This window comes from Gnatocerus cornutus, chromosome 10 (genome assembly GCF_029298725.1).
Source record: "Gnatocerus cornutus isolate USDA-ARS CGAHR chromosome 10, icGnaCorn1.1, whole genome shotgun sequence".
Taxonomy (NCBI): domain Eukaryota; kingdom Metazoa; phylum Arthropoda; class Insecta; order Coleoptera; family Tenebrionidae; genus Gnatocerus; species Gnatocerus cornutus.
The window spans coordinates 8,696,474-8,703,739 of NC_142242.1; positions in this window are offsets into that span (position 1 = coordinate 8,696,474).

The window sequence follows — 7,266 nt, forward strand, 5'->3', positions numbered from 1 at the left end:
TTTAGATATAGAAATTAATATTCCTTTAAAGATAAAATGTATTATGAATTTGATGATATATCGAATACATTACTGAAATCTGATAAATCAATTTTGCAGACTCTGTTGGAAAAATCTATCAATATTTGAAATTGATTAAAATTTTGTTCAATGGTTTGATTTCTAGAATCATTAAATTTAAACTGTTGGGCTGAATAGATCCATCTACATGAGTTTCTATAACATGCCTTCTACCTTATAAAAACAGAGTAAAATCATCAAGAAACAAAGTGTTTTGAGGGGCCCTACTAGTACAAAATTCAAAACAGTGTAAAATCTTTGAGAAATGTTAATTTTAAAATATACTTTAAAAACAAGGGTAAAATCTTTGAAAAATGTTAAATTTAAAATATACTTTAAAAACAAAGTAAAATTGTTAATTTTAAGTGTTTTTAAAAGGGGAATTTGTTTGGAAAAACGGGGTATTTTTCTTAAAATGTTGACTTTTTTGAAAGGGTACGATTGGAAAAACGGTAAATTTCTCAAAAATTAAATTTTATTAAAAAGTTACCTTGAAAAACAGGACAAAATGATTAAAAAGGCAAAGTGTTTTCAAAAGCTTTAAAATTCAAGTGTTTTTAAAAGGTGAATTGTTTTGGCCCAAATCGTATTCATATGTGCTAAAATGGCTCAACAGAAAAAACAGGGTTAAAAGACGAATTTTAAGTGTTTTTAAATGGTAACTTTTCTTGGCTGAAACTTTATTCACGTTTGATAAAACAGGATATATTTCTTAAAATTTTGACTTTTTTTAAAGAAGAATGATTTCGAAAAACCGGGCAAATTCTTTACATTTCTTTAAAAATGTTTAACTTTTCAAAAGTTACTTTGAAAACCATACTATAGCCTTGTCATTTTACCAATGACATGCTAACCTGTTATCGATCAAATAGTATTTTTATGTTGTGTGTTGGCAAATATGCAAGCACCAATAATTAAAAATAAGGTTGTAGATATTTCATGCAAATAAGATATTGGGATTAAAATATTTTATTTTTTTTCTTTACAAATAAAATGTAACATGTATGAAAAAAAAAGAAAAACAAAACTTCTTAGGAGAATAGATTACAAAGTTACAAAAATTAAGTCCCAAAATATATAAATTTAATTGAATTTGTGCATAATACGCATGTTTCTTTTTTAACGCGTATTTATTGTTTTTGAAAGTGACAAACTTACAAGTTTAAATTGCGTCCAAAATTGTCATATTACCTCCTGTAAAAAAAAACGCTAAAATTTTATTAGAAAAATAAAAAAATACTTTATCGAGCTCCGAGCATTTAATTTCCAGAAGTTTCTCTGGAATCATTGCTTGAAATTACATTGGTTTACAAAATTTATTTTTTTTGTGTCACATAAAATCTCGCGTCTAATTTTGAGAGTACTATAAATTCTTAGTAAAAATTTATTAATAAAAAAAAATTGACACGTCACATTTGTCTGTGACAATCAAAACAGTATTTTAACAACAAAGATACAAAAAAACAATTAGATGCCAATTTATACACACTTGAGTATTTGGTTTCGAGTAGATTCCTCTTGAGTCCCTATCAGTAATTATTTACTAACTTTTTAATTTTAGCATACTCTTAATGGTTGATCAGGCATCTGAAATCTGACATAAAAATTTGTTATTTTTCGCAGTTTGGCGTTGCGACGCTTAAGAAATGTAATATTTAACGATTTTTTAATTATTTTGGAAACACTCGCTAATTGAGCATTTTTTGTTCATTATTTAAACACAATTTGCATAAAATATAAAATAACAACTAGTATGTTAACACATTTATGTTAAACAAAATTTTCATTTTTCAGTCGTCGCGACTCCTAAACTACCCGTGATAAAGATACATTTTTGCGTCAGATTCTAGAGCTATGTTAAGCATGCGCGATACAGGCTCTGCCAAAATCAAAATTGAGAAATTGGTGGCAAACTTAACCTGTTTTGTTCCTTTGATTGCCAAAAGCATGAAAACGATATAAAAATGTGAATTAAAAGATGTGGTAACGAGATATTTGATAATTCTTAAAAACAATTTTAATTTTTGACTTTTGCTTATAAACATACATTTTAACATACATTATAACATACATATCATGATATTTTCCGCCTTTAAAATTTAGTTTACCAATTAATTTATCAACTCTGGTGACTGGTTCATCAGGAATACTAACTTCCAAAATAAAGTTGGATATTACTAAATCCAAAACTACCTCATCCTTGTTATGGACACTGTTGTATTGACAACAGTCATAAAAATGCAAGAACTCATTAAGTGCATTCCAAACTGAATTCGGGTGACAAGAATCTAAATATTCAGGTAAATTAAAATCTCCCAAAATAATCATCCTAGCATTAAAAAGACAGTGAATTGACATGAGACAATCAAAGAATACCACATATTCTTCAGGAGGGCGCTTGGGTGGAATGTAAAGAATAACAATTTACCAAAATGGAGAGGAAATATCGTACCTACATTTCAACATTAATATATCAAAGTGCGTTTTCTTCTTCATCTTCATCTTCAATTCTATCATTTTCTCCTTGATCAATTTCACACTGACTAATATTTTCAACAATTTCTTCAAACAAATGTTTGAAATGGTTGAATGTGGCATCCCGAATTCTTTAACGAGTATCACATTGGATTCATCATTCTCTAATCGGCAGATAATAAAGCCTTTTTCTTCAATAGAAAAAGATTTTCTTTTTGATGACGCCATAATAAGGTGTTACAACACACTACTGCTTAATGCAAAATGCGAAATCTATCTGTGTATATTTCCAAAAAAATTTTTACCACAGGATTTTGTAGTTTGTTTAAAGGAATATTAGCAGCAGCAAACGCATGGCATAAATCTGAATAAAAATCCTTAGTTACTGTCTGTTTCTGTGCGCTTATGTTTTTTGGTATTAATATGCTGGCTTATCGGAATTTTTGTTTTTAAGTTAATATTTATTTTACAAATATTGCAGAGAACTATGTCATCTGCTAATATTAAATATGTCCCTTCAAATTCAGCTAGCCAAAAAGGCAGCAGAATTAAACCCGACATTATAACAACTTTTTTCAGTAATTAGCAATAAATAAAAAATAATTACCTTTATTAAATGTGAACTAAAAATAATTCAGATAAATAAAGTAAAATGGTATTCCAAAATAAACCTAAAATTAATTTTACAAGAATAAAACAATAAGTAAATCGTTACTCTAAAATTAATAAAAATAATTCCGAAATGAAATAAATGTAAAAGTTACCCTATAATCACCAGTATTCTATATTTAACACTTTAATAAGAATAAGAATAAGTCTTTCGTGCTAATTTGAATCTTTTGTCTGTGCGGATTAAAAACGATTATTATAAAATTTCAGTTATTGGGTAAGTAAATCATATTTAATGTTTGTTTCATAGTAAAATTCAATAAAAATTATTAATCGGGCATAATGAATACCGAATTTTTCCTTCCGAAACAAAGTATGCTAAATCCCTAATATTGCATACTTTTGTGCCCTCAATATTAGATATCCAATATTAGGTACAATGGGCAGTGCCGATTATTAAATAACCAGCATGCCTACTTATAAAATTCCTAAATAAAAATGAACATTTAACATTTATTTAACACTGTTTGTATCTAATTAGATATGGTAAAATGTACTTTTCAAAAAAAGATTGATAAAATGACATCTTGTCAAAATCCATTTCTCCTCAGTAATGTGTTCATATTTCATACCAAACTAAGGTTACTACTACAACAGAATATAAATAATTCCATTTGGAAAAAAAGCGAAAAAGAAAATTGTCTAAGGGTCGAAAAAGACACGGAAATTGAGGAGAATGAAAAGAAGCAGAAAGCAAATGTGCTATTCTGAGCCAAAAAGAAAAAACTAGGACAAAAGAGTTTTACAATAAATAGTTTTTGTTAAAATAATAGCAATTTTTATACCAATTTACAATTTTGCAATTTTGGTAATCCTCTAGAGCGTTTAGAAATTTTTTGAATTTTGGAATTGGATTTTCAAATCGATAATTGAGCTAATTTAAATCGATTTTTTTGTATCTTTTTTAAACACTTTAATAAACTAATCAAATCAGTTTGAATTATCACCAAAAATTTTAGATAAAACACTTTTAAGGAATCCATTGGCAAACAATGATACAAATCTTATTCAAAATTTAAACAATTTGGGACTGTAAAACCTACTTTTTTTCCACGATTTATTTCTGATAGGTTTTTTGCGCTCTGCTTCTTGAACTCATGCAAAAATACAATAGATTCTTTAGTTCATTGTCGTCTTTCATTACATTTTTTTTGTGACCTTTATTAATCTACTCAATCAAAGACCAATCAATCTACTCGAAATCTACAAAACCACCAATTTTTATCAAGATTTAACGGCTGAATAGGCTACCGGACTGTTTTTTTTTATTTCAAAAAATAAATCTGTCCAGTCTGAAAACATTAAAAATCAGTGTCCATTTTTTTGAGCACTTTATTTATACTAAAAAAAAAATTATTTAAAAAATGGATAGTTTCAAACACGCGCCTTTGTGACGTAACAACTTCTTAGTCGACGCCTATTGGCTGTACAGGTAATGCCGAGGTCATTGGTGAAAACGATGAAGTTGAGTTTGAATTGAGGTTATGAATGCATAAAATGTGTGTGCAGAACGTGAATTGCTGTAGTTTTTGTATCTTTCTTACTTTAGTGCTGCAATAATCGAAAAGCGAAAATAGACAGATGACGTTCGGTGCAGATGATTCCTGAGCTGACTTATGAAAACAAAACTTCTGATTGGTTGACGCAAGTGTGCTATAAATCGGAAACCAGTTAGGAATTATGACGATTACTCTATCTCACTCTCACCAATGCAACATTCCGTTGACGTATGCGTTTTCTTAATTCATGTGCATAGAAAGGAATTATGACGTAGTCACTGAAGACTTATTTAAACTAACAGCGCGAAGCTGGATTTCAAACGAATATTTAGCTAATAATTCCGACCTTTGGAGAACAAAAAATCTGTTTGGTAATTGATTCATGCGTATACGTAACTCATAAACATAATAAAATGCATGGATTTTTCTGGTGTCCGGTAGCCTATTGCAACAAAAAAACAGCAGAAATCTGCACGAAATCATCAAAAATTTTCAGAGAAATCCGCTTATTTCGATGCAAAACGACGATTTCTCGCTTATTTTCGCCGTTTTCGGGCTTGAATTCGCAAAAAAAGCTCAAAATCTACAAAACCAATTTTTATCAAGAGTCAATGGTTGAATTGCAAGAAAACAGCAGAAATCTGCACGAAATCATCAAAATTCTTAGAGAAATCCGCTTATTTCGATGTAAAACGACGATTTCTCGCTGATTTTTGCCGTTTTCTGGCTTGAATTCGCAAAAGAAGAGCTTGAAATCTAAAAAAAGAAAGGTATTTATTTTTTCTATATAGTGTAGAGTTTCGCTAATCCGGCAAAATGTAAACTTGGGAGTGTCGGATTAGTGGACGTTGGTCGGTGATCACAAATTAAATGAACAATATAGGAACAAAAATAAGTTTATTAAAAATGTAAACATAGAAATGACTTACGAAATTATTGTTTTTGAAAAAAATCAGAAATTGGCTTTTGTATATTATTCATCAATTCTAGTTTAAAAGTTTTTTCACGAAGATTTCTTAGAATTATAATTTCCTGAGCTGACACAATTTTCTTCAGCCCAAATTATACATTTCCTCATGGATAACAATGCTTCGGCAGGAATAAATAGTCGAATTGTTTTAGTGCCGGATTACTGGACGTACTGGTCTGATGAAGTGCCGGATTAGCGTGTGTCGAGGTCAATGGTTTTAGTGCTGGATTATTGAGACTCTACTGTAGTTAGACTCAAGAGTAGCAGGCAGAAACAATATTTTTAGTGGCTTTAGACATTTAACATAACACAAATGAACACAACTGAACTAATTTTTGGCCAGTTTTCCCAAACTACCGGAAATTTTTTCTGCATATTATTAAAAACTGTGTCTAACAATAGGTGAAGTGAACATTTTTAGCTATTGCTACATAATAAAATGTTTTTTTTTGCTGAAGAGTTATTCCATTTGTTAAACTTGTAGATTCGTTTTATATACAGGGTAGTTTTGAAAGACATGTACAAAAAAAAGTCGTAACACAAATTGGGCCTATTATGAAAAAAAATTAGTAAAAGTTTTTTTCTTTTCGAGATAACATTGCACACAAATTTAATTGAATTTACTTGGGGGCTATTAATTTAAAAGTGAATAATAAATCGAGTTCTTGGTTGCTTTGGAAACAAGTCATTCCAGATGCGGTTTTTGCCAGTGGTGTAGAAAGTACATGGATTGGGGTTAATTTTATGTTGTCAGTTGACCATTGATATAGTACTGTTACGGCTTTCTCTGGGTTGTCTGTGACAATGGTTTTTTAGGTATGAACAGGTCCATTAGCAAGCTTCACTTCGTTCGAGTCCACGTTTAAAGTAGACGCCTCCACTTTAAGCGTGACTATCTCAGGAAGTTCGTAATATTTCAGTTTTGATGTTAGTTTCAGAGAAGACATACTTTATCATTTTAAGAACAGTTTCCCAGTTGGTTTTATCCAAGCCGCTAGCAATCATCAAATTGTAACACAACGTTGTCTGAGTTCAATCAGAGCTTGCCATATGCATTCTTATGTAGGTTTCTGATGGAAACCGTTTTTTGTTACCAAATTATAGATATTTCGTTCCGGAAGTTGTAAGTCTGCTACCTGACCGACTTTCCTTTTTTGATTTCTTAATTCACTTACTCTGCCGAATCTAGTTTTGGCATTTTGACTTCCCATAACTAAATCACGTGAAACACAGTGAACAAGCGAATAGTGACTAGGTGCTTCAAATAGATCTCCTGTTTTTATTGTCACTTCGTCGAAATTTTTAGTCGTCATTTGATCTCCCATGTTGATTTCGTTACTTTCGCCCTGCCAAACTCTACTTAACGCGTCCACGTGTGAATGCTTTTTACCGGGTGTTTGGACAATGTTAAATTCGTAAGCGGATAGTTCCATGGCTCATCGAGCCAATCTTGAATTCGGATCTTGAAGATTTAGGATTCATTGCAATGCCGCATGATTAGTTATAATAGTAAATTGGTTACTGCTTAAGTAATATTTAAACTGTTTTACTCCTCAGTTACTCCGTAGTTTTTCTCGGCTTTATTGAGCTTTC